A 26,479-nucleotide genomic window follows, 5' to 3' on the forward strand; every position below is an offset into this window, starting at 1 on the left:
CCCCCGCACAGCTTTTCCCGTCTCGCCGGCGGAGAGCGAACAAAACGCCGCTTGCCCTCGCCTTTGATCACGCCCACGGGTCCCCTTTCATCCGGAGGTGGGTCTTCCCCCGCGAGGCTTCGGCAGGAAGGCAGGCAGCGGCGGAAGGCGGAGGTTTGCCTTTCCGATTCGCCCCCGTGCGCTCGCCTGCTGAGTGGATTCTCTGGTGTCTACTAACGCGGTTGCGGCCACGTGGCTGCCTTTCCCTGGGCGGCTAAAACCAAACTCTTACAACGCGATATGGACCCCGTTCTCCACCTAAAGAGGAGACCACAACGAGGAAAAAGGGAGCCAGAGGTTTGCATGGACAGAGATGCACCCAGATAACCCAGGTAAGCGTCCCAGTGAGTAACGTTGGCTCTCGAGTCGGTGGCAGGGGCTGCTTAGGGCCGCAAAGCAGCGGCCCAGGTCCTTGCTCGTTAGGAGGCGAGGGAGCTAAAGTAAAGGGCAGATGATTGGCAGGCTGAAAGGCAGGAGAGAGCACGGACATGGCGCCCAACTTGCCTGGAAAGGATTGCTCTGCGCTGAGTAGGGATGCTGGAGCCTGGAGGGAAGGGCTGGCGATAGAGGAGGCGTGAGCTGGAGACAAGATCATTGGGGATTCATTTAAACCGCAGTGTCGGATCCTATACATCTGAGGACTTTTGCATATTTCCATATTTATATATGAAAATTTTGTGAAGTGGCTTAAAGGCAATTGAAATAACAACAGGGCTGTCGGAACTTGAAAAAAGTACTGGCAAATCTCTAACAAACCGTTTAATACAAACGTATGGGTTTGAAGAAGCTCCAAGCGGGCAGAGGACTTCTGCATGCAAATTCCTCCCCGGCCCCATGTTCGGCCCCGCATGCGGGAAGCACGTTGGTGCCTTGGGTCACTGCGACTGTGCTGTGCGAGGGGTCCTTTCAACTCGGCTTAAATCACACGAGGAAGGCACTGGAAGGCCTCTGCTGACTTTGGGTGCCTCCTCGCCGCCTTGGGTATGCGCCGTGATGTTTTGGGGGCGGATGGTAACCTGATCTCTGCGGCCACGTGCTTTCGGTACCCAAAGCCCCTTGCTACGAGCTGGGCCTGACAGCCGAAGTGTTTGCAGACCTGGGCATGCAGCCTCGCTGCAGAGAGTGATGGTCGTGTAAGACTGGACAGACCTCAGAGGAGCGGGGAGAAGGAATTGGACTGAAAAAATCCGCTAATGAAAGTATGCGAGGAATATAAACGTGGTGGTATTTGTGTATATGGTCAAAGCCAGTGGCTGCGTTTCCGTTCGGGTTGTTTCAGTTTGTGTTCCCGTTAGATGCCTCATCCTCCGTCTCTTGTGAGCTTGCCCTTTCCTTTCTAATCTTCGGTTATTGGTTAAAAGGAGAATTCTCCAACTCACTGGTCCGAATCACCCTCTCTGACCTTCTGCCATTTAGCAAGTCTCTTCCTGTGGATTAATTTGAAGAGGCATGCAGAGATTTGTGCTTGATTCGAGGCGTGGGGCCCAAGGGGGTACAGTGCCCCTGCAGGCTTGAAAGCTGTCTGTCCTTCTCGGGTGGCCACCCATAGCCTCGCTCCATATTTTGGCTGCTCCCCCCGTCAGCCTGGCATACGTACCTTGTTTGTGCCATCCCCTTGCCGCAGAAGCTCACCCTTGCTGGGTCTCCCTGAGTTGGCCCCAAATCTCGGTGGAGTTCAGTGGAGCACACAGGTCTGGCATCTGGTTTTGATACGTGCTGAGGGCACCAGGTCTCTGGGAAGAGAAACTCCTGCTTTCTCGGTGCAGGGACACGCAAAAGAGCTCTCTCCTTCCTTTGTGTCCTCTCTGTCACTCAGGGTCCCCCCCCACCCCCTTGCTTCAGCCCCGAGGCTGGTGTCTGGAGCCTACTGCTGTATCTTTTCTTCTGAAGTCTCCAAATCAAAAGGAAATAATTAGCACAAGACAGGAAAGCTTGGATGAAAACAGACTTGTCAACAAGAAAAAGGTGCTAATGTGTCTGTCATTTCTGTTCCCTCCTCGCCCGTCTCGGAAGATGGTAGGCTCGGTGCTCCGTCTTTGATGGAAGAAGGACTTGGGATTGCTTGCCTGTCAGCTACCGCTGTCTCTGAACATCAGCTCCTTTCTCGGGAAGACGCGTCTCGCTCTCAAACCAGTCCCTTGTGCTGTCCCCCATCTTGCGGTTGTGAGGGATTTGCCCCATGGAGCCTGTTATTTGCTTCCATAGGTATAGCCCATGGCCGCCAGTGAGAAAAGCACATCTCTGCTCAGCGTTGTGAAAAAAGCCAAGGTATGGACATGGACAGCTCCAATGTGGACGTCTGCAACTTCCTCTACGCAAGTGCTTTCAGCTCAGGTTTCATCTGCTAGCACAGATACCTAAAATCGATTTGTATCCTAAAAGTGCCTATTTCTCTTCATTAAAGAAAGACAGGCGTGCAGAATGAGTAGCTCAGATGTGGGTGTCTGCAGTTATTAAGTTAAGCAAGATGAATCCCAGTGTCAGCATCTCCCTTAGTTTTGTTTAGGGGTTTTCTCCCGCTCTTGCAGGACTCTTCCTCATGATGACTTTGCGGGTGGCGTTCTTGGGAGTTGGTGAACTTGGTGGTTATTTTCTGTCTGAGATGTAATGTTGCTTCCCAAGCAAAAGGGTGGCTGAGGCCAACTTTCTGCAGCAGTCCCATACTGGAGGTTCCTACTGTAGAGCTCTTTACCAGAGACTTTTTTAACTGCGTTTGACTCAAGAAGCATATAGGGTATTGGCGTTTCACGGTGTTGTCCATCTGTCCTGAGTTTCTAAGAGAATGATCAGAGTAAAACCTTGACTGGATGTAATATTTTCAGTGGCAAAATGCACTTCAGTCATTTCATTCCTTGCTAATTTGGGGTCGAGGAACCAGCTCTCACTGTTTGCAGCTGCTTCTCTCAGTGCCCTTCCTTTGCCTTGATTAGCGAACAATATCACACATAATCACGTCTCTTAGGGTCTTGTGCTAGACACATCTACCTGATTTAGCTTTAGCGTCATTGTTGGCTCAGGTGGTTTGGGGCAATTGCGCTTTGTCAGGCAAGAGGACTGGACTCTACGTGGGTCTTGTCTCTTTCTCTTCCCCATCCCACATCCCAGCTACTCATGGTTGGGTGGATGCAATGGTATGTGCGGGGCCGCTTACCCACGCTGGCTTCTTGTCCGCCACCTCCACTGTGGTTACAGAATTTGGCTGCTAGCAAAGGTACAGAGGTTGTTTCCCCCTGCTCTGGAGAAAAGGCAGTGGTTTGGAGGAAAGCACCCTCTTGACTGAGACTGACCCAGGACCACCAGCCGGTTGCCTCGGTTAGGCCCAGTAGCCCTGCAGAGCACGGTCAGCTCAGTTCATTGCTGCCACCTATTGCTGAGCCAGGGGAAGAAGAGACCTCAGCTGCACAGGCAACACCGCAGAGGTGCAAGTATTTCAGGAGCTTCGCTCGTAAACTTTGAGAATAAAGCTACCAAAAACCGTAGCTCCCTGTCGCCCTGCTTCTACCAGGGACTTTCTCCTGCATGGTGACAGCAGCAGCAATGGGCGTTCCTGGCAGCAAAGGCAATCCCCAAATTTGCGGTGGTACGTGTGCCATTTGGAGGCGGTTCTGCAGCACTGGAAGGATGAGACTCCAGAGCTAGGCATTGCCCCGAGACAACCGCATCTCGGACAGCAGCGCTGCCCATGGTTGCAAGAAGGGAGGTTTTCAAGGCTGCCCCAGATTTGTGTTTAGCAACCCTCCAGAAATCCAGTGCCAGAGCTCGCTAGCTTTTAAAGGAACTCTTCTGTGCTTCAGCCTCGATCTTGCTGCTGGCAAGGCCTGGCTGGAAGGCTGTGCAGAGGCCGCTTTGCCTCGCCGAGGTGGACGCTAGTGGGGGTGAAGCTTTCCATCGGCTGGGGTGGGAAGGAGGAACTGCTGCTGGTCAGGGGCTGCACTCCTGCCTTTAGCAAGATTTGTGTCTGTTGCTTCTCTGCAGGACTGATTATTCCTGGGAAAAAATGGGAATCTCTGTCAATAACCATGGTGCAAAATACCCATAAGGGTGTACAACTCAGGCGGTGCTGGTTTCTCCAGAGATACAGTTTTCTTCTTGGGTTGTTTTCTGGCTCCATCAGGTTTTAGGGCAGCATCTCCCCGACTCTCCATGGGGATGGTTAGCCAGCCTCGCTGTCCTGCTGCCTTTGCCCGATCTCCAGCACCCACCGCTCTTGTTCCTCTACCTGGCATTAGAGGGCAGTCAAAGGAAACCTTCTCTTCTCTTCCCTTCTCCTCCCGGGCTTGCACCCACCCAAGGAGTGAAGGACCAGCCTGAACCCGGGGCCCAGCCGCTGCCGCAGCCTTTGCCTCCACTCGCCTGCTTCGCCCTGGCTCGGGCTTCTGGCCATGCCTTCTCCAGCAAAACCTTCTCCCGATTTTGTGTCTGACATTTGGGAAACGGCATCTGCGGCACGGATAAATATTGGGCAACGTTTCTCCCCCCCCCCCCCCCCCCCGCCATCTCCGCCTAATTGACGTCTTTGAATCTGTCTCCTTTTGACAAATCAGGCTACTTATTATAAGTGATGACATGTATAAATATTGCAGGCATTCATTTTACGTCTGGATACCCTGATAATAAAAGCCGTCAGAATCGCTTCCCCCCCCTTGCATAGCAATTACTACCAGAGGGTTTTCTCCTCCGTCGCCAGAGCGGGATTTGGAGAGGGAATTGTCTGTGACAGGGAGACTTCCCTCCTGCATCAATGGAACATGCTTTCGGACAGTAAAAGGGTTTCTTTTTTAGACTAACACAGCGTATAAGCATGGTAAAGCAGTGCAGGCAGTGGTAGCAGCAGGAATGCTCTTGCGTGCAGAAGTCTGGGGTTTTTTAGCCTTGGTTTTCAGGGGTGTGGGGGAAATGCTCCGATTTGCGGGTGCCGTCTCCCATGGGGCAGTCCTGTCCCCATGCTTTGCCTCCGCGTCGGAGCCCGCAGTGCCCCCGGCCCCCTTCTGCTGGGGCTGCTGCATCCTCCCCAGCACGCTTGCAGATCTCCCGGGCTGAGGCTGTCAAATTGCAGGGTATTATTTTTAGCCTGGTTTCCTGAGGAAAAGAGGCTTATGCGATTGTACTGTCTGTCAGTACTTTTCCTCCCACCATCCTCCTCTTAATCAGTTTTGAACCCCTTGTCAAAGTTACTAGAAGGGATGGAGAGCTCCGAGATGCGAAGCTGCCGCGAGTTTTGTGCTGGGGAGCGGGGCTGGGCGGCCCCGCCGCTGCCTCCCTCTGCGAAGGCACCTTCTCAAATACAGATAGGAAGCGCCCGTTCTTTAATTAAAGTTAATTTCTGGGAGAGGCCTTTCGTTATGAAAGCCTCCTCGCGCCCAGGCGTGTCCGCGCCCTCTGCTCGCAGCTTGCCGCGGCACGGCGCTCGGCCCGGGCAGACGGGCACGGCACCCTCCCGCGGCGGCGGCAAAACCAGCTGTTCCCAGCGAAAGGACGTGCCGAACAGGAAAAAAAAGGCTCTTTTTCTCCCCCCCCCCCCAACTAGCAGTCCAGATTATCAATAGCTTGCTTATTTTTTTCAGAGTCGAGTGCTTGTGCTAGCAGGGGAAGGCGCAAAAAGTAATTTCCTCTGGCTTTGCTCGGTGTGGTTTCTCTAATGTCTACTAATGAGGCTGAGCAGGTTGTACTATTACTGTCTCTTCTGTCCAGCCATTTATTTTCATTAAACTTGCAGCAACATAATAGTTTGAGATTTCTACCCTCTGTCAAACTGGGAGGAAAGTTATTAAAAGGAGGCTTGACTGGCTGAGATGGCCGCGTGTGCACGCACATAGGAGCTTCCGTTCTTTAGGAAACGGGTGTCTTGATGAAGGACCCGTCCTGTTAACACCTGTTTACTCTTTCCGTTGGGGTGTTTCCAGGGAAGGGAAATTTTATGAGAAAAATCTTAAACAAAGCCATGGCAGTAATAAGCTGTAATCACAAACAGGGAGGGAAGGGACCTGCTTTCTCATCTACAGCCCTTCCTGAGATTTCGAAAGAAGTTGCTTTTCTGCATCACAATAAAACCCAGATCCTCTCAATTGTTTTATTTTTTTTTAAAGAGAAAATGAGAGTGAAACTCCAGGGTTGGTTTATTGCTGGGGCACTCGCTGGGAACGTGGGAGGCAGAGAGGTTCAAATCCCTGCTTTGAAGGGCTTGAATCTGAGCCATCCGTATCCTTGGCCCGTGCCCAACATACCAGGTTATTTGCACTCTGTGAAGCTCTTTTATTTATTTATTTAACCGCTGACAACTCTGTGATGTCTCTGAAAAAATCTCTGGCCTGCTAAATAAATGTATCATTTGCAATAGCCTTTCTTCCCCTTCCCCGCAAGGTTTTGCGTTTGGCAGGTTGGCCTTCTCTGGCGAAAGCCCGTTTTGTCTAGATGCCTGACCGTCTTCGCTCAGAAAGGGGTGGGTGTTGCCCGTAAGCGCAGAAGTTGGTGAGTGAACCTGCGTAATCCTGTTAGAGGCCTTTGCTGCTCTCTTGCCATCTCTTTAATACCACTTTGGATTTTGAGGCCTACTGTCGCAGTGTGTTGATGTAAAACCTGAGCCTGGGGTTCTTAATGAAACGTTCCCCTGCCTAGAGGAGGCTTAAAAACCCTTTATTAAGAAGGAGAGGGAAAAAGCCCTTTTTACCTTTTAATGCGGCGATGCAGGGATGGATTTCTTTTTTTCTTTTTTTTCTTTTTTTGTGCAAATTCTAACTAAAAGAGGTAGAACGCCTAATTGCATTCCATAGGGAAGCTTAATAATGTTTGCCCAAAGTATCTTGTACTGAAAACTCACCGGAGTAAATTCTGTTTAATTTCTGCTGAAATCCCTTAGCTTCATTCCTACTGCTTTCTAAAGGCCTTTTACGTAGAGCTGCAAAGGGAAACTCTGGCGTGGGGTTCCTCAGAAGGCGACTGCACGTGGCAGAGCTACAGGAGGAGATTTTGCCAGGCGGGTGTTTTGCAGCGCTGGGGCCCCAGCGGAGCAGCCAACACTGCCAAGCCTCGGCCCCCGGGGCTGGGAACTACGTAGGACCAGCTTCCACAGCATCTTATTTGGCATCTTGGTTTTTGAGACAGCTATCAAAAATCTGTGTTCTCATAAAGCCTTCCTAGAGTAAGTGAGAGTAACTCCAGACTGACTAAATTTGGCTGGCTCAGCTGCAGCGAAGACCCAACATTCCCAGAATGACCAAGCCTTAAATTAATCTGTTTTGGACCTGGGAAAAAGCCAGGGAGTTATTTCTGAGCATCTATAAAAATCAAAACCCAGAAGCCCTTGAACGATGCTCGTGGAAAATATATCGGGTTCGGCAGAGGAGTTCTGCAGTGGGATGGGAAGTGCTTCCGGAGGTTGCGAGGGGGCTGACCCACTTCTGGCAAAGTGGGCACTGAGGCACCCGAGAGCAGGTTGTGCCACCAAAAACTAATTACAGGCTTAACCGTACGAGGACTAGCACCTCTCTGTGCTCCCTGCTCACCTCCCGGAGATTTGGTGAGCATGCAAAAGACAACGGGCACCGCGCCAGCCGCGGCGTTTTCTTGCCCTCTCTGTAATTACTGGTATAATAGGGACGCGGGGCTGGGAGGATCTCTTGGGTCGTTTTTCCAATCGCTTGCTCTTACAAGCAGCCACTCACTGCACTCCTTTTTATAAACTTTATCGGAAGCTATCTTAATGGCAAACAGGTTTTTGCTCATGCTTTTCCCATGAAGTTTGCCTCAGACCCGTGCCCATATGATGGGGAATAGTAAATAGTCAACCAAAACGTACTCAGGACTGCTTTGTATCTGCTCCCTCCAACATCACGACCGCATTCAGGAGATGATCTCTCTAAAATGGTCTTCGTTAGTATTTAATACATCTCTGTCCTAGACATGCTTTGAGTTGTAGTTGCCTTTTTCATAGTCACAGTGTGCCAGTGGCCCCCAAATCTGTTGTAGGACAGTTAAAAAACACATTTGGATCTCCTCATTTGTCATCTCCAGTGAAAAAGTTTCTGTCTTGGACTGGACGTCCTTGCTACTGGTCTCTAAGTCTGACCTTGGGTTTTGTACCATCAAACGTCATCCCGCTTCTGTTGTTCTGGTTCTCAAAGTCATCATTTCTTTCCGAACGAAGCCACAGCTTGTCATTTTGGATTATTTTGCCTCCTAACTTAGCATCAGCAAAGTTCACTGGTGTGCTGATGAGCGTTGGCCCCCAGTCATTAAGAAAGCATTGAATATGAGTAGTTGCTGAGCGGTCTGATCAGCAAAACTCCTCCATACTGCCTCCTTTTTTGGTATTATCTATTGTAATCTTATGTTTTCAGGCAAAGCTCTTCTTTGATTTATAATTCTTATTGTAACATTCCCCTCCTACAGCTGGACTAATCTTTTGCCCGTGTGGCATAATACCAGTGTTTTTCTGAAGTCCAGATGGTCAAGCCCTCCCACAAAAGATAAAGATTGATTTTTTTTTTCTTTTTTTTTTTGGTCTAAAAAAAGCCATTATCTTACAAAAATATATATATATTTACCAGGCTTGCCTGGCAGAATCCGTCTGTGTTAAATCATTTTGCATTTTATCCGTTTTCCTAGTTTTTGCCTGTGAGTTGTTCTAAAGCCGGCATGCTATTAAGATCAGCCCGAGAGCTCTGTAACTGTCTGAACTGCGTCCTCCCCCCATCTTTAATTTTATATTATATCCTTGTTCCCTTCCTGTTGCCCCTTGTTAGATTAGTTTAATCTGTGGAGAAGGAACTCGCGGGGAAGCAAGGCAGCACCGCCGACGTGGTTATTTCCACTACAGCAAAGGTTGAAAACTGGTTACAATTTTCACTCCTAGTTTTACATGCTAACAGGATTTGCCTTTGGGCGATTAAGCTGATGACTCTGTCAGGCAGGTGAGTGTTTTGTTTTGCTCCTTCGACCCGTCTTTTGGGGCTGTCTCGGAGTTTGCAGAAGACGATGACGGACTTCCTTTATACGAAGGGGAGTACTCCATCAGTGCTATGATAGGGTCAGTCCTCAATAAAGGGAAAAAGGCGGCTAATTAGAGCAGAAGACCCTCATGGACAACCAGCCTTCATGTCTGTGCCTACTTTGCTGGTGCAGAAAACCTCAATAGCTGGTCTGGCTTTGGTGCTGCTGCCACAGGTGAGCTAGAGGGAGTTAAATTACAAGGCAGTAGCTGAGTTTCAATGGAAGAAAATGGTCCAAAAAGGGACTAAAGCAAGACTGGATAATGGGCAGGCTAAGGAAAGAGGAAACTGAGATTACCGTTCATGATTGTGGGTAGAAATAACCAGTCTAAATATAGGAAAGTGAAGGTTTTCCACAGTCTAAGGCTCCCAGGAGTTATGGGAGAAGATCAGGTCGATATAAGCAGCAAGCAGGGCAACAAATGCCGGCAAGAGGTGGTGCTACAGAAGCTGGTCCTGCACCGCAGAACTTGGATCCGTTTCCACGTCTGCACTCTGCAGTATTTGAGGGTTTGATTTGCACATTGCTCTAAGATTCTCTGAGAAGATAAAGAAAGACCTTATGGCCCCTAGTGGGTTGTGTTCTGCAAACGTCCATCCTTATAAGTACAAAATGTCCTTTCTGTCATTCCTGTTTGAGTTAGGATTACCATAAATGCCCTTGAACAAACCAAACCCGTTCACAGTTGGCGTCGGAGAAAGGCAGGACCAGAAATTGGTTTTCTGTTGGCTCTGTGGGGAGGCTGTAGCTTTAGGAGATGACTGGGATGAAACAAATCCCCTGTGAATTAATTGAAAGGGTCAATGTCTGTAGTTAATCAGTTAAAATTGCCTATAGTTATCCAGCTGTGTCTTTCATGTCAGCTGGAATATGTCTGTGAGGCAGGAGCTGTCTGCTATGTAGTCTGGATGTGTTTGGTGTTTTTTCTCCCCAGTAGCAAGTGTTTTTTTCAGTGGACAAATGGACAAGTATGTTTTTGACATATATAGGGGGTTATCTAAAAGATCTAGTTTTTCTTCTATTCTTCCTCACTGTTTTTTTCTCACTTAGGTGGTGACTGGAATAACTTGACTTAATGACATATTTTCAGCACTGATTTCAGTGGTGACAGTTATTAACAGTTTCAAGATAAGAAACAGGTGTTTCCGCATGGTCCATCAGGCAGAAGAAGAACAATGCCTCCCCAATGTCATTGTTCAAGATGTATTCAATGACTGCTAGTTTTTTTTAATGAAGATTTTATTCAACCTCATAGGTAGCATTCTATTTAGTATGCAGGCTTTCGGCAAGCTAGTGGAGTGGAAAACCTTTTAATTTCTTTTTAATGCAAACATGGATCTCGCGAGCCCTTGTCAAGTGATTGGAATGGGCACAGGCTCCTGCTTACGTATCTCAGCATCACTTGGTGGTCTCCTGCAAGAAAATCTTGTGTAATTAAGGTGGGAGTTGTGGTCAAGGGACAGATCCGAGACTGAAGGGGGCTGTTCTTCTTCTGTTGCTGTTCTTCATGTGAGCTCGAGGTGAATAATGTGGAAGGCATGGGGCTCAGCATACATGCTAACCAGAGCTTGGCTGCACCAGAGATGATGAGGGGACCGTGCCTGATCTCTGCTATCTTTGCATCACATGTGCTGTGAGATGGACTGGAGGGCAGCTGGGGTAGCCACTGATAACTGGATCCCACTGATCTGCTGTGCAGGTCTCATCTTCTCTGGCTATGTTCTGGATGCTAAGGGAGAATGAGGTAAATATGGGGTGGAGTAACCACATTGGCCCTTTTCCACGCAGGGAGATGTCCTGTGCAAGAGATATTCCCAGAGAGCTGCTGGCTGTGTGATTCGGTTGGGTTGACTCTCTGACCATCTCATAGGTACTACAATGGATTTCACAGGGTGACCCTTGACAGACAAACTTCTACGTTCTTCATCTTGGCCTTCAGCAAGGCAAAGCTCCCTTCCTCCCCTAGTCCTACTGCTTGTGCCTCCTAGTGAACAAGGAGGAAGAGGATTAATCGGTGATAAATAACGCATCTTGTCCACGCCTAAGGTTGTCTGTTCTCCATAGTCTTCATTCCTCCAGTGGCAGAGAGCTCTCTGTTAATAGCTGTTTGTCACCCATGGCAGTGCTTGAACATCCTGAGCAGAACTGCATTCAGCTAATACATCCGTGGACAGGCAGGGCTTCCCATTATTATTACTTTCTTTAAAAGAAAAAAAAAAAATCCTTCTCTCCTGTGGTGTCTTTTCACAGCAATTTCTAGAAGTGAAACAATTAACAACCATTAAACATCCTTTTCCTGGGAAAGCAGCAATCAGAAGAGAAGATATAGCATCCCTCTAAAATCTCCCCGTACGTATATATGTGCACACAGAGCCCCTTCAAGGCTGAGAAGAATTGGAAGTGATAGTTACCAGTATAATATTTAAATGAGCGTTAATTACCATAAACCATTCGGGTTTTAATGTCTCCTTCTGTACAGTATGTAAATCAGGGCTGGAATGGGCCTCTGGTGTTGTGGATAAAAGGGCTGATTTTTTAGTACTGGGATTTTGCCGCATAATTTCCATTAATGTTAATGGGAGCAACGTGGCCAAATCCCGGGTGCCGCGGGGAAGATTTTCCCCCCCGGCGTTCAGAGCCAGCCCTGCCCCGAGGACGCCTTGTGCTCCCCGTCCCACCCCAGCTCCGGCACTTGGAGATGCTTCCAGCGCAAGGATGCGGATTAGGCACCGAAATGACGCCGGTTGGGGTTGCCAACCGCAGAGCCGGCGTGCCTGCGGATGGCCGCGGCGAGCGCCCTCGCTGGCAGTGCTCCCGCCGGCCGGGCGCCGCGTCTCTCGGGGCCGGCCGCTAAGAGGGACCCGCGTATTTCAGCTCGCCTGCTATCGCGGAGAAAACGGGTACTTGAATGCTCCATTTCTCATGGCGCCTGCAGCTGCGTGGGAATTCCCATCGCTCCGGGGCTGTGCGTCCGTACTGCTGCTCGGCTGCCAGCAGAGCCGGTTTAAAAGGTTTATTCCCGATCCCCCCTTTGCCCAGCCTTTCGCCCTCGCTGGCCTGCCGGGAGCCCTGGTGCCGCGCTCCTCGGCTCGGCTGCTTGCTGCTGTTAGCGCTGCTGGGGCTGCAGAGCAGTCTGGTTTAACGAACAAACAGCTCCCTTGGGAAATCGTTTTTTTTTTTTTTTCCCAAACGGGATTGTTTTGCTGAGCGCATCTAGAGCATGGCCACTGTGCAGCGAGGTGGGAATTAGGAGCCAGCAGATGGGACTCGCTCCGGCAGGGTCAGCTCCTGGTGTAGCGACGAGCCGGTCTCCGGGCCAGTTGCTCTCTCCGGACAGAGACTCAAAGCCGCTGGAGTTCGGCAAAACTTCAGGCTTATGGTGCCTTCCCAGCCCGCCTCGTGTCCTTCCTCTTCACCCCCTCTCCCTCTTTGTGGACCTAGTTTGCCTTGCAAAGTGCTCTCATTATAAATGCATCAGCCTCTGCCGGTCTCACACGTGCAGCCTTCATTTAGCCCTCCAAGCTCGATTACATCTGAGGATGTCTTGGGGTAATTAAGTAATATTAGAACATTTTCCTTTTCTATTTTTTCCCCCCTTCCCTAATGCAGCTTTCAAAGCACAAGCCTCCGTTCTCACCCACTGGAGCCCACTTCGCCAAGCCTCTGAATTCTCCCTAATGTACCTTGCCATGAATGAAGGCTAATTACATTTCTGAAAGATGTCATTAGTGTCATATTCATGCTGGGTTTCGGAGAGCTTGCATGCAGCAGGAAACGCTCCCTTAGGTGCCTTTCCGCTTTATGGACGCGGTGCCGCTGGCGAGGAGCGGCGTTCACACTGGCCAGGCTTTCTGGACGCTAAGCTGAAGAGCCGAGAAAGCAGAGATGCTTTGGGCTTTGTTACGAGCATCCCTCTTCTTGGATATTTTACATCCTTCATCTCCGGAGCTCATCACAGTTTACAAATATTAACTAATTAACCCTCTCAGAGCTCCTGTGAGATAAGTAATTGCTACTCTAATGATTGATGTTATATCCACTCTCTTCTCTAAGCATCGGGCAGTGGTTTTTGCTACAGGGCAGAGAGAAAGTGGCAAATCTTAAGCATGGTTAAAGATATACGATGTTTCTGGGATAATCCAGCCATCTAACCTGCTTGCTGGCAACCAGAAATCTGGAGCCACTACAACAGGTACCTGTGGCATTGCTTTTGAAGCCTACAGCCCGTGTTCCTCGCTGTCATGTCTGTGTAAATCCAGATGAGCTCTGCTGACTTTAGTGGAGACTCTTCAGAGACTTCCCCAGAGGGAAGAGAAACCAGATTTTGTCTACTTGAGTAGCTCATTTTTTGCCTCGTGAATGGGACATTGGTTCCCAAGGAAATGAGAAGAAAATGATGGTCACAATTTCTTTTTTTTTTCTTTTTTCTTTTGCTAAATGGTTACAAGGACAGTGTCCTGGTTGTACACTACTATTGCTCTCCTCTTCATCTCTGTGTGAGGTGGCCACCAGACTCCCACAAGTGAGTACTGCTTTCAAGAAGTACTAGATGCTCATAACCAAGAACCCATGCATTATTTGGGGAAAGAATTGCCATGAAAATGCTTGTTTATGTTTACTTGGTTGCATTTTGTTGCCTTTCTCTGGTAGAGAGATTCATTTCCAACTGATGGCAAGAATAGGTGTGCCACCCTGAGAGACTCCCCCATAAATGGGGGCTGAGGCCCCTCAGGGGGCTATTTGGGGCAAATGGATAGATTTATTTGAGAAGATGAATGAAAAGGACTCAGGTTGCTCAGCACTGGGATATCTATGGCAGACATTGAAATGATTAAGTTTTTCACCACGTGGTGTTCAGCCGAAGTTTGTTGCCTGGTGGAGGATAACATTTGTTCACCCCTGGAGAGATGCATTAGCTCTGTTAGTGGGAATGGAGTTTGCTGCCTCTGGAAGAGGTCAACTGTCCCAGGCAGTCCCAACCCCTGTGCAGAGCCTGATCCCTCTCTGTCCATCTGCCAAGCCTTTTTTTTTTCCCTCCCCTGCAAGTAAATTTTGGGCCAAAACAATAAGCAGGAACTAGAAAGAAATGAAACCTGGCTCTGTATCACGTAAGGAAGAATTGCAAAGCTTTCATAAAGACATATGTTAGGGGAAAAACAAAATCTGCTTAAAGATCAGTGAGGGACAGAACTTAGGTGCAGCCTCTGCAATTTATTTAGGTCAAGCTCAGCTTTGTAGCACAGTCTGATTTGTGGTCCTTTGTCGGCAGCTGGCCTTGGAGGCATTACACCTGAGGCAAATGCTGCAGAGCTGTATTCTCAGCTGGCGAGTGTTAGCACAGCTCTAGGAGGTCCTGGGGGACCTCTGCTACAGCCTCGTGATTTCCAGGAAAGCTTGGATCTGAGAGGCCTCTCGGTGTTGGGGTAGGGGCGAGCTAGCTCATGTCCTTTCCTCATCCTTCCTCCTGGAGGGATCTTTCACCTCTCTGCTCTGGACTCTTCTCAGCCTTGGGTACCAGGATCCTGCCTGTCCTTCTTCTCTGAACAGGAGAAAAGTGTCATCAGGAGCCCTGGTGATCCCTGGAGCTCCAGCTGGCTTGTGTTCACTGGGCTACTTGGGTACTGGTTTGCAGGATGAACTGGGAGACTGGCTTTTCTGATTTATACATCAGTGCAAAACTAAAGGGATTTGGAAAAAGGCTGCACTAGTAGAGCTAAGCTGCCCTGGGAAATCATTTATGGAGAAGCTATTTGTCAGAGGTGTGGGAATCTCAGTCTTTCCCATGGATTCTGCCTTTTCAGCGCCGGCCAAGCCGCCCGCTTTCCCAGCGACAGCGGCGTTGTCTTCAGTCTGCAAAGGGAGATGGATATTAGTTGTGAGGCGCAGTTAGGCTCTGGGCTGTGAGATAGCTGCAGGCTGGGACATGGTGACCTGAGAGGTCACCGCTGCACGCGGAGATGAACCGAATGAGCCGTCTGGAGGCAAGAGTCCAGACTGCATCCCAAAAAGCAGGGGAGGCTGAAAGGAAATACAGCAGTGAGAGTTTTCCGGGTGAAAGGAGGAGTGAGTCATATATGTAGGCTCCAAGCTGGGGGCTGTGGAGAAACCTGGGCTGTAGCAGTCAGGTAGGCAGGAAAGTCCTAAAATAGCTCATTTCTTTATGCTGCATTCTCGTATATGCCTAGGAGCCTGGGTTCACTGTGGCCTGGACCTGTCCCACCTGCAATGGACTGGCAGGGTTTTTCTGTAGATTCAAACTAAGTTTACAAGTTCTATTTTCTGCATACTGATAGTCATGTAAATCATAAGCCATCCTATTTAAGGCAAAGTCCTAGCAATGCCTAGGAGTTAAAGGGTCTATCCAAAGGAATGTTACAGCTCTACTATGAAGTCCACATGTTATTTAGCTATATGAATGATCCGTGGATTTCTGAAAGCTTCCCATAGCCTGTAATCAGCTACGGACGAGGGCTGTGTTTGTTCCCACGAGCATCCCATCTGTCCCAGGTCAGGAAATCACAGCCTCCAGCTACTGCGCGGTGGGGGCTGGGAAAGCCTTAACAGCAAGAGGGCATCTTATCTCTTGATGGCAGTCGGATGTTGAGACAGAAAAAGTTGAAGATAAACAGGAAACTTTTCTGAGCATATTTAGACTACTTGAGGTTGCCCATGCTCTTAATGACACATTCTGCAGATTACAGAAACTAGTAATTACAGCTAATAAGTCCAAAATGTGTCATTACCCTGTAAGCACTTTGAGCGAGAAGGCAGAAATATGCATGGTTGTTACACACTCATTAGGTGATCTATCAGTTTCCCCTTACGGCATGCAGAATCCGGGAGCAGTATGTAGCGGTTCTTTTCCACAGCCTCCCTCCAGATTGATGCTGGGTAAAGGGAGGAATACAACTCATTTTCCTGCGCCCGTTGCCCATCCAACAGAGCTCAGGAGTCCAGCTTCATTTCCTTAAGAGAGACAATTCCTGATTAGATTTCTGTATCTGGGGTGGGAGGCTTTTGAGGGGAGGTTGTGGTGGTTTTGGTTTTTTTTTCTTCTACTTTGTTTTCCTTTCTAATTAAAGGAGCTCTTTCTTCAGTCCCTGAATTTCTTTCCACCCTCCAGTTTTCCCAAGGAGCGGAGTAACATTTCCTGCCTCTAATCAATACACAATTTATATGCAATAACTTTGTCAAGAGAATAGGGAAGCAGCTATCAGAGTTTCTCCTGTAATTTTCGTGTACTGTAGCCGTTGACTGAAGGTCAATGCAAGCTTGACTATGACTGATTTTTACTGTCTTTGGGCAACCCATCAGCAAAATGCAAGCTTTGTAAAACCTCGACTAAATGGAGGCCATAACAGATAGCGCTGTGCAACCTGCCAAGCATACCGTGAAGCTGGCTTTCTTGGCAGCGCTGCGCACGGTGGAGCTTCATCTAGCGCTCGCGCCACCCTCGCTGGCGGCAGGAGGGGACTCCACGCGTCCGTGGGGCATGATAGATATCCCTGACAGATGCTGTTTCCCCCGATAATGTGGGTAGTGGGTGCTTTGATAGCAGGTGAAGCTGGTTCCTGCTCATTGAGTGAGGTAAAGAGCTCCATTAGACGCCCCTCGGGATTGCAAGACAATTCTGTAGAGACAGACTGCGTGGCGGGGAAAACGGGCACCTCACTTAACCTGCCTTCCAGGGAGCCTCGGCCTCATCTGTCTCCTGTCACTTTAGATTCCACTGTCACCTCTTCATCATCCCTCGAGCTGCCGTGGAGGCTGGTGCCGGTTCCGGCCGGGAAGGGGAACAAAAGAAAAGAAGAGAGAGCAGGAGGGGCACAAGAAAATATTAGCAAGAAGTGGAAGTGAGGTCCCAGAAGATGGACATCATCTATGCTTGTGAGTACCCTACCCATCCTGTGGGCATTGCCTGATGGCAGTGCCCCTGGGTATGAGGCATTTGTCCTGTTGGATATGTCCAGTGGAAGTGACCCGAGGCCACTCTGTACTAGTTTCGGGTATCCTGTGATGTCTCCCAGCGGTGAGATCAGCTGGGGACACTCTGGCTAACATGCTTAACAAGCAGGGAGGCACAGGCTCATGGCCATTTGGCGTCTTATTAATCACATTTAATGCGTAGGTTGCTTTAGCGTTGATCATTTTAAAAATCCCTGTCGGAAAGGTTACCTGTATAATTATGGGTATAAATCTCAGGGACGTTCTTGCCAAAACAAATGGAGCGTCTCGCACTCAGGCCAGGGATAAACCCAAAGAAGTCATAAAAAGGGTTTGTAATTATGGACCAGGAAATCTGCTCCCATGGCAGAGCTGAAAACAGCTACGTAACTTCAGAGAGAAATTAGGCATTTCTGTAGTTAAAAAAGAGTTCCTGCAGTTGTCCTGACTCGTACAAAAATAGGAGCTATTGATCTCCGGGCTTCTGGGCATTGACCGATGCCCAGGTAGGCAGGGACCAGGGAGAAGCTTGTTCCCCAGCTGTGTTGGTATTGCAGGGAGAGACACAGGCAACATTACCATGTTTTGGCACCATGCCCTGCGACCTGCTGCTACTAGTTGCTGGTCATTGATGGCAAAACTGGGAAAGGCTCCAAACCTGCCTCGCTTGCTGCTGACACCAGCAATATCCACATTGCACTCAGAACTAGCGTTGGCAGCATTTCTCAGCATCATCTGGAGCGCTGTTGGGCACTGACTTGAGAAGGTGGCTGCACGGTGCACGGGCATCGCGCTAGCATCCCAACTAATGGGGCTGGTCAGTTGGGTTTAGTTGGTGAGGAGTCATGAGGTGCCTCCTGAAGGGCCTCAGAAATTGTCAGCTGGTCTCAGATGTGGGTGAGAAGCCTGAGGACAGCCTGTTTATGAAGCAGATCTTTTGGAAAGTGCCTACAAATATCCCTGGTTAGAGGTACTAAGCTTCAGTATTTTTAGTTACTGGCTGCAAAGTGCATGTTATTTGATTTTGTTGCTGGTGCAGTAAACGAAATTGGACCCATCTGCCTGATTTTTGACCTTTCTGAGATATACAGGGTGAAATGTCTATGAGAGCATCTTTTAGGTTCACAAGTGCCTTTAGAAACCTGGCTCTTGGGAATTGCCTTTCTCCCACTGTGATACCATGGCATGTAAAACTAACTTCGCTCCCTTTCTCCTCCTCAAATTGCAGGTGCCTCCTGATCAAAGCAGGTTTTGGATAGAGAAATTCTCCTTGTGGTCAAAAGTCATCCACTGCAGCAGCAAGGCCATGTTTGTCCACCTCCCTCCTTTCTGGTGAGGATGCTAGATGGGTAGCTGGAAGGAGGGATATGGATTTGGGATTTTGGGCTGTGCCTGTGCTCAGTACCCAGGAGGATGGATTAGTCATGGTTCACAGCACCGTAGTAAACTGAGGTGCAAAGAAAAGAATGCATTAGAAGTAAAGCACACAAAGTATTTTGTATTACCAGGAAGAAGAAATATTAAGGATAGTAGTGTTTCTGATTTACTAATTGCTGGATGTGTTAATTGCAAAGCAAGCAATACTGGCCCTTATATAAACTGCAGTGCACATAGCTTACATTATGAATAGCACGAAGAGTGTATGGGATATCATCTTGATGAAACCAAGACAAACATCTAAAAACACTTAAAATACCCTTCTGAAACCATTCTCATGTCTCTGGTATCCCAGTTAATCACAGCCTACTATAACAGCACTGCCTGGGTTTTGTCTCTTACACTTACGCTAGTTGCTTCCAACTTTCTCATCAGCCTCATCTATAAATTCAGACTGTTCTTAAATAAGACTGGTGCCACACAGAACCACTTCTCCCATCCTCATGCACTATCTAATGATTATTCCCTTATCCCTTTATGTAACTGAATCAAGTCTGACACTTAAAGCACTCCCTTAGGAAAGTTATTGAATTTAACAGGGCTGAAACCAACAGGGTTCTAGAGAAATGCTCTAAAAACCTGGGCAAGATAATGGAAAACAATATCCTTTCTATAGGTTGCTGAACTGCCCAATAAAATTCTATGGCAAGAATGAAATTCAATAGGATTTTTCCCCCCATAACGGCTAATTGTGAGTAAACTGGCCCTGGTGCTTTTGTTACTGTGCACCAAAATCTCAGTGGATGCTTCGATCCTGCTCTCCCTCTTTCCCTTGCAGAAGGATGCTTTGGTTCTGCTTCTTGGCAATTTGTTCCCATTTTGCTCCCATAAGGGATCTCTTCTAATCCAACCCTGTGGGTAGGAGGTTCTTCTGCAACGTGCTCCTTGACTGGCTTTTTCCTGGGAGTTTCCCGCCTTCACTTCAGAAGGAAACTTACCCTGTTCTCTCAGTTTTGGCTCAAGGAAGAGATGGTAAATGGGAGATGAGAGGCGGAGGAAAATCGGAGTACTATGAAATAGAAATGGGGCAAAGAAACAACTCTGGCTAGTGGTGCAGGATTCTCCAAGCTTCTTCACCACTTTTCCAAGCTCCCCAAGCCAGAAAATAACAGCTCAGGCCCCCAACTCCCAGGAAAAGATGCTTTTTGTTGGACTTGAAGGATTACACCGTGTCCAACGCTTTGATGCTGCAAGAGATTTTGCATTACCTACCCTGATAATTCTCCCAGGAGCCTGTGCAAATATTCTCATGAATGAAAACTACCAAGCTACTTGGCTGTTATTTGCAATTCCTTTTATTCATGCCGACTTTTTCTTCCTGAGACTGCTCACACAAAGGGCGAATAAATATTCAAAGTGCTCATGCCTGAAACACTCCTGCCAATGTTATGAAATGTTCTTTTTATTATTTTCTTGGTGCATTCAAACAATTTCAATTGATGAGCCTTAAAAGAAACTGCTGCTTATAAGGGGAAGGTGACTCAATACGGGAACAGAAGAAGATTGCATGATGTTATTAATGTCGTTATTTACCTACGTGCTGGTAAAAGTAAAAACACCTAAGAGTGACTAGGGGACACATCCAGATATTAATCAATAGAGTAGCTAAAATGAGTTCATTTAACACTCCTTGCACACACAGTAAATATTTCAACCCATTGACTTGTTTGTATGCATGTTTTGTTCTTTAACGAGAGCAGGAAGAAAAAAAAAAAGAGCTAAAACACTCACTGTAAATTATTCAACTCACTCTATTCTTTTCTTAAGCGCAGCGGATTCGGTGCCTACGTTTGAAGAGATGGCTTCAGACTGTGCCCCTTTCTCTCCGAGGCATACCTTAAAGTTCGCTTTCAGCGTGGCATGATGTGATCAGAGGTGACATCGCATTGTTCTTGGGACAGGGTAGGTAAAAGGAAAAAAAAGAGCTGAAAAGGAGCTGTGAAATTCGTAGCTCGGAGCCGCTGAAAGCGCCCGGTGGGAGGGATGGGGCTCTGATGTGCTGCCGTACTGAGAGAGGCCGGCTGCAAGGTCTCGCCCCGAAAGCGAGGCCGGCTCACAAACTTCTGCTTCTCAGGCAGCAGGGGTGGCTGCGCCTCCTTTCCTTGCCCTGTGCGCTGTGTTACCGCGGGTGTGCACTGCACTTTTCTGATGCAAAAATGGGACGCGCAGCTGTTTTCTGAGAGGAGGGAGGCAAGACACGGCTCCTTGCATCGGAGGTACTAATGCATCTCCAGTTAGCCCTAAGCTTTCTGTCATACTACGTTGTTTTTGGTCAATGAATAACGAGAGAACTGGCTAGTGAGACCCAGGGTGTCCTCCCTAAGTCACGGCAGCAGTCTGCGTCCTCTTTGTTAGCGAACAGATGCCTTGGGCCGCTCAAAACCTGCTGCCTAACCTGTGTGCGGTGAGACCATTTCTTATTGTCCGCCCCGAGCAAATGACACCGGTGGGGACAGCTGGCTAATGCCATCTCAGCAGCAAGGCCTTGGAAGGATTCACCGCATGAAAAATTTGTGGGCTTTTTTTCTTTAGGCAGCGGAAAGAAAGCCAGCTTTGTTTCTGCAAAAGTGTGTGTTTTAAAATAACTTTGTGTGGTTTAGGATATGCGGCAAGGAAGCCAAAACATCCTCATGTAAAGCATTTAGGACTGTAAACCCAGGAGCTGTGTTTGCACCCTGCACGCGCACAGGCACGTGACTTGGTTCGCGGGCACCGTGCTGCCCCAACGTGCTCTGTAACGAAACAGCCTCCCCGCGTCCTGGCAGGCGGGCGTCTGTCCCCTTTGGGACACGTTGTCCGAGCAGCCGGTATCTCCGCCACCCTCGTTGTGCCTGCTTGCCTTTTGCCCTGCCCAGCCACAGCGGGGAACGCTTGCCAGGATCTGGAGAGCGAGGCGAGCGTTGCTTGCTTGGTCCAGCCCACGTGAGGTTGCTGAGCTTTGCAAGGAAGCCCCTTGCTCAGGGGCTCCCAAAATAACGCTGTGCTCTCCGAGGCTGCCCCTTCCCCTCCTGAGCCCACGGCAGGTTGCCGAATGTGCAGGAGTTGCAATCTGGATGCACCAAGGATGAACGCGTCCCATATCATATGCTGGCTCTGTTGGTTTGGAAAGGACGGTCTGAAACCTTGGCTAAAATTGGGTCCTAGCTCTAGATGCCCTGAGCTCCCAGTAATTCTCCACCATGGGCTGGAACAACGGGGCGGCAGAGACACCGAGGTGCGTTTTTCAGCCTGAACTGCAAAACTGAGACCACTGGTGGTGAGAAGCACACAGCTTTTGGCTTGCGTGTCCTTCCCACCTGGGCAAATGGCTCCTACCCTCATCGTTTTGCTTCTCTTTTAACCAAGTTCTCTGCTTCTGGCTCCCTGCAAGTAATAGATTATGGCAGGTGGTGGGAGGAATAAGAAAAATGGTAGCGTGCTAAGTGCTAAAGAGACTGTTGGAGTAACTTGTGGTGATCTTCCCAGCATGACCAGTCAGGCCAGGTCTGGCAGGGCAGCACCATTTTCTCATTACTGTGCCCATGGAGAACTCAAATGCCCAACCTCGACTATCAGTATTTTGTGTTTCCAAGGCAACTCCAGCTTTAACAGCCTTCATAATGACATCATTTGGTTGAAATGAGCATGCATGATCTTTTGATTACCGTTGGAAGTATAAATTAGGTTACTCTCCCCACCCCCAGCCACTTGAAAAATAAATGCATTGGAGGGAGGGGAAGAAAAAAAAAACCCCTCAGAAGAGGGTAAATGGAAAAATCAATTTTTACATTAATGGAGTCCTCGTTCAGCATTTCTTCTCTTTATAGATCTAGATAACAGTGATATCTTAGTTTCACAGAGCAAAGAAATTAATTACTTACTAATGGTGCAATTCCGAAATTAATTTATGTTATCCATTTAAATGTGTCATTATTAATCAATTTAAACGCAGGGATCTGTAAGCTAGTACCATCTAAGCTGACTTATGTTGCCCGAGGACTTCCCCCTGCCGCCTCCTCGCTGGCAAACAGGCCGCTCGCGAGACCTCTAAGTCGTTGCACCTCGACGCGATCCGGCGTCCCCGACGCGAGAGGAAAAGGGATTTTCTTAGGCGAAGGGTGGCCTCCTCGCACGCGGGGCAGCAGGAGCGGTGCAAATAACCCCCGACTTACAGCGTGCCGGCCCTCGCGAGCCGAGGATGGGAAAGCAGCTGGGTGACGGTGACCTGGAAGGGTTGCAGGCTTGCACAGCTCTTTTCACATTTAACTTCACAGTCTGAGGTTCAGTCTGTCTTTTTTGCTCTTAAAAAGGCGGCGTACAGAAGGGGAGGACGTGGTCTCCCTTACAGAGACATTTTGGCTTCCTGGCAGGTGTTGGCCAAGTCGCGGGGTTTTAGCACACCCTGGACTGTGGGGCTCCCTAACAGGGTCGGGATGGAGCAGCCACTTTAGGAAAATGAAGGGAAAATACAGGAAATTGAAACAGATCTGGTGGGGAGGTCACAGCTGTAGGAAGGAAGGAAGGAAGAAGTTAATATAGGAAGGAAGAGTTAATATACAGAGTGCAGGAATCTTCCTTTTCTGCATATGGTCCTTTCTTGGCTGAAAAGGGGACCCCCATGCCATGGAGGAAGTCACGAATAAAGCAAGAAGTGCTACACAAAAGCCCTCACCTGCTTTCTCCCTGGAACACCTAGGATTTCAGTGTATTGCTGCTCCCAGGACCCGGCTGCTTGGGCCTTTCGTTGGTAGGCCAGAGCCTAATTTATTAGTTTACTCTCTTTGTTATTAATGCCTCCAAAAACATTTGCTCTTCCACGCATTTCTCTGTGCGTTCTTCAGAGCAAATGGCAACTCTAATGACTTTGGAAGATGACTTGTTGAAGGATACTGTAATAAAATCCTGTTCGAGTGTTTGGGCTGCAGGTAGAAGGATGTGATAGCCATTGCTTTCCTGTAATGATATATTGTCATGTTAATTTTGATGATATCTCACTGTAAAATAGAGGGAGGTGAAAGCCTGCAATTTGAGAGCTTACAGTGGTACTATCTATCTGTATCTATATTTATATGCAGGTTCTTTCCTTTTCTCTCTTTTTTTAAGTAATGCTTGCATTTAACATCTGCTGTACCGATAACGCTTCTCTATAAGGTCTGGAGTTTAGACATGTGATGATGGCAAACTAAAGCCTTTATAGCTAAAAAGGCTTCAGATTAGTTTCATGTTTTTTCCGAATGTTTTGTTTTTCAAACCAATTACTGCCCTGCTGCCCACATCAGGCAAATTTCAGCCTGAAAGTTCTCTTTGTTGAGCAGAACTAATACGTTCTCCTCTAAATGCTGAGCAGGGAATGGCTGGAGACGAGTAAGCAGCAGGTTGCAGAATTAATCAAGAAATCATTTAGCACCTGCAAATAAATACTTGTATCTGAAGTTTTTATTTTTTTCTCCACTCCCTCTTTGTTCTGGATAATTCGCTGGCTTCACAGCGCAGAGACTGGAGAGAAGCAGCAGAGATTTAACACTGTTCCTTCCTTCTCTGCCCTTCTTTGGCCTGGGCTGATCTGCTACCACCTCGCTTTGAGGGATCATCTCTGGGGTCAGGACGGTACCTCTGTCTCCACTGTGATTTGTTCCTCAGCCTGTTTTCTCAGGTGGCCACCTGGGGTGATGGTATTCGTGATTGACAGTATTTCCTGGTTGGATACTAGACTGCGATCGGGAGCACTTCTTATTGCACCAGCCCTCTGCCGTGCTTGCATTGGGCATAGAAACTCCGGTTTAGATTCAGTACCCCAGTATGTGGGGCCCTGCAGGAGGAAAAAAGCATCAAAGAAGATGGTTCTTGTTTTGGGCAGGTCACAAGTTGTAGGTCAGCCTGGATGCATTAGAGTAACGATGCTGGGGTGACATGGGGGGACCCATGAGCCAATAAAGAAGTAGAAGATGGGAAGAAAACCTAATCCACTGAACATTCAGTGGATAAACTCCCATCACGGAGGACCAAGGCACAGATGGACAGTGTCTTGCGGCTGATCCACACGTCACTGCTGGAGGTTACTGCCACCAGAGCTGTGGGGTGACGGATGCGCGCCCCGTCCGCTTCGGCAGCCCACTTGGGTGGTTTGACTTCGCGCTGGAGCAGATTGTGGAGTGCCCTCACCCTCCTTCTGCCAGCTCCGGTTTGGGGTCGGCAACTTCTGGCAGCAGGGTGGCTACACAGAGCTGGGAGCCGGTGGCAGTGTCCCTGTTACTACTCTTTCCAAAGTGCTCACGTGCCTATGCACAATAACAAGGCTTCAGCTGCTCCTGGCTTGTGCCCTTCTGAAGCTAGAGGGAGCCAAAAGATACCACATCCCCTAGCCCATCTCTTGAACCACCCTGCACCCATGAGTGAGAAATATTTTTTTTTGTGATTTCTACCATGCAACAATCCATTTCTCCTCTAACACATAAGTCATGAAATAACCTTGGCAGTAGGTTTACTGACTGGACTCTGGAGGGTTTGATGTAGGAGCCAAGCCTTTATTCATTGCCAAGAAAAAGAAAAAAAAGTGTAAAAATGTTAGTATATAAAGTATTCAAAAGCCTTTTGCTTTCTCTGATGTAGAAACTGAGAAGGAAAGATAAACACAAGTCAAAAACCTAGACTTTCAGCTGTTTACCGCTGATTATCTCCACCCAATTTTTCGAATCCCTGTCCCTTTTGAGGGTTAGAGAGAAGTCTGGGGCATTAGCAGGCAGATTTTTATTCTTTTCCCCTCTCTTTCCTTCCCTCTCTGTACAATAGCCAACAGAATACTTTGGACAACTAGTTGTCTGGTACCCTAGACTTGCACAGATGTGTCTTGCTTTTGGGCGCTACCAGTAACTCCATAAAATCAGAGCTGGGTCCAGGAGAGAGCATGGGGCGGCGAGAACAGGCAGCTACATGTCTTGGCTCGACAACTTTTTCTGCCAGGGACTGGGCAAGTGGAGTAGGTTTTCTGGTCCTTGCTGCGTTCTTCTCTTTTCTGTTCTCTTAAAGAAAGTCCCGCAGCAGAGGTACAGTCTTGCCCAGCCAGGAGGCTGTGGAAATGCCACTCATCTCTTCCTGCAATGGGTGTCATCGCTGCTCTAAGGAATAGACCTTGATTGAGCTTCATCTCTCTAATCCTGTTCTCTGTCCTCAGTGATAGCTGTGATGGTGCAAAGCGCAGTCCCGTGGTGCCCAAGGCTTAGATCAATGTGTTCCTCAGCAGAAGCTAATCCCTAAAGATGGTAGCTAGCTTAAGACCTGAAAATAGAGCCTTTTTGGGACTTCCCAACCATTTCTTGCTCTTCTTGTAGCTTTAACTTATTCTTGCTACCTTCATTGATTGCTCTGTGCCGTTACCTTTGGGGGGTCCCTGGCATCAGTGATATCTTGCAGCAGTGAGTTCCCCAGCTCGGTCAGTCTTTGCATTGACAAGCTCTGCATTTCAATTTCCCTGAAGGCCCCATGTTGCTTTTATTAGGAGAGGTGGAGAACAGCAGTTTGCTGACCCCTCTCTTGAAGTCAAAGAAACAGTTTACAGAAACACAACAGATTTTTCCATGGGGACTTCATATGCACTGCCACAGGCCAGTCTTCCCCGCTCCCCAGGTGCAGTATTTAACCTAGTAGGCACTATCCAGAGTGTTTACCTGGGAGTGTACCTGGAAGACAAAATATTGACTGTCACAGCCAAAACCCAGATTTCAAACTATTCAGTTGGGGAACAAGATCCCCAATAAGACAATGAAAGCATCTCTGCCTGAAAATGGGCTGACACTTGGAAAAAGAGTCTGGGAGCAGTATGCTCCCCCTAAGGAGTCCATCATGAACACACCTCAGGACGGGGCTGTTCCCCCACCCTGTTGTGACAAAAGTCCGCTCGCCCATCTTCAGGATGAGTTGCCATATAACACACAGCTAAGCATCACAGCCGCAATGACCACAGCAACAAGTGACACGCTACAGTAAGCAACATTACTGGGAGCAGGAGGCGAATAGAGGAGGCTGGAGATGTGTTCTGGGAGCATATCACCTTTTCCCCTTCCGTAGCTTAGACACGTGCAGGTCCTTGCATGCT

General features: G+C 48.5%; 1 long non-coding RNA gene across 6 annotated transcripts in view; it reads left to right on the forward strand.

Moving 5' to 3' along the window:
- Window positions 1-13,470: 13,470 nt before the first annotated feature.
- Window positions 13,471-26,479, forward strand: part of LOC136992408 (uncharacterized) — a 150,437-nt gene continuing 137,428 nt past the window's right edge. For 5 of the 6 annotated variants that reach the window (XR_010884636.1, XR_010884632.1, XR_010884635.1 and 2 more), the window contains exons 1-4: window positions 13,471-13,549; window positions 16,751-16,914; window positions 18,200-18,303; window positions 20,176-20,310. This is a non-coding gene — a long non-coding RNA (uncharacterized lncRNA). The remainder of the gene's footprint in view (window positions 13,550-16,750; window positions 16,915-18,199; window positions 18,304-20,175; window positions 20,311-26,479) is intronic. The other variant, XR_010884633.1, reaches the window with a different exon arrangement.

Source organism: Apteryx mantelli, chromosome 7 (genome assembly GCF_036417845.1).
Source record: "Apteryx mantelli isolate bAptMan1 chromosome 7, bAptMan1.hap1, whole genome shotgun sequence".
NCBI lineage: Eukaryota > Metazoa > Chordata > Aves > Apterygiformes > Apterygidae > Apteryx > Apteryx mantelli.